This window comes from Amphimedon queenslandica, unplaced genomic scaffold, assembly GCF_000090795.2.
Source record: "Amphimedon queenslandica unplaced genomic scaffold, v1.1 AMPQUscaffold_13038, whole genome shotgun sequence".
Taxonomy (NCBI): Eukaryota; Metazoa; Porifera; class Demospongiae; order Haplosclerida; family Niphatidae; genus Amphimedon; species Amphimedon queenslandica.
Genome location: NW_003546726.1, coordinates 50,487 through 51,597, shown reverse-complemented (window position 1 = coordinate 51,597; position 1,111 = coordinate 50,487).

Sequence of the window (1,111 nt, the reverse complement as noted above, 5' to 3'; positions counted from 1 at the left end):
TGCTACAGCATATAAAACACTAGGTCTTCTACGGAGAACTTTTAGTTCTGCTGTTGATATACCTACTAGGAAGTTGCTATATACATCTTTAATTAGATCAAAGCTAACATATGCTTCTACTGTCTGGCGTCCTCATTTTTTAAAGGACATTTTATTTCTAGAAAGAATACAACGTCGAGCTACTAAGTTCATTTTAAACGATTACCATTCTGATTACAAAACTAGACTCATTAAATTAAATATGTTACCCCTCATGATGACATTTGAACTAGCTGATATTTCCTTTTTTCTAAATAATTTTCACTTCTCTGATTCACCTTCTAACTTTAATGCTTCAAATTATTTCTCTTTTTCGTCTACCTCTACTCGATCATCTACATTTCACAAGTTATCTTTTAATTTTACTTCTCATCACTCCTCACATCACACTTTTTTCACCCTCTTCCCTCGTTTATGGAATTCTCTTCCACCTGTAAAAATTTCTCTATCTAAAGAAACTATTAAATTACACGTAAAGAAAACTTTTTGGACTCACTTTATTGTTCATTTTGACCCTAATAATGTTTGTTCTTATCACTATGTATGTCCTTGCTTTTCTTGTGCCAATCTTCCTGTAAACTCTATGTATTCCTGATTTGTTTATGTTAGTAGTTATTTCATTTTATTTTTATTTTTATTATTTCCTTATTTACTATTCTTATTTTCTCTTTTTTTTCTCTCTCTCTATCTGTTTAATCTTTTTTTGTTTGGCGGTCAGCTCAGGAAGCTGGCTGTCCATCTGTATACATTTGTATACAGTAAAGTTATTTAAAGTTAAAGTTAAAAGTTAAAGCCTTGGGTATTTTTCAGAATCTTGGCATTTTTTTAAATTGGCTGTAACTCAAAAAATTGAAGTTGGAATTAGCTCAAACTTTCTACACAGCATAAGGACATTAATATGTATCAGAATATGTAATAAAAATTGGGAGTGATTTCAGAGCCATTTTTTGAAAAAATGCCTGGGCTATAAGCCCTTTGGTTTTTTCTGAAAATTTGCTAATTGAAAAATGATGATACGTTGAAAGATTGAAGTTGGAATTGGCTCAAACTTTCTACATACATGTACATGCAA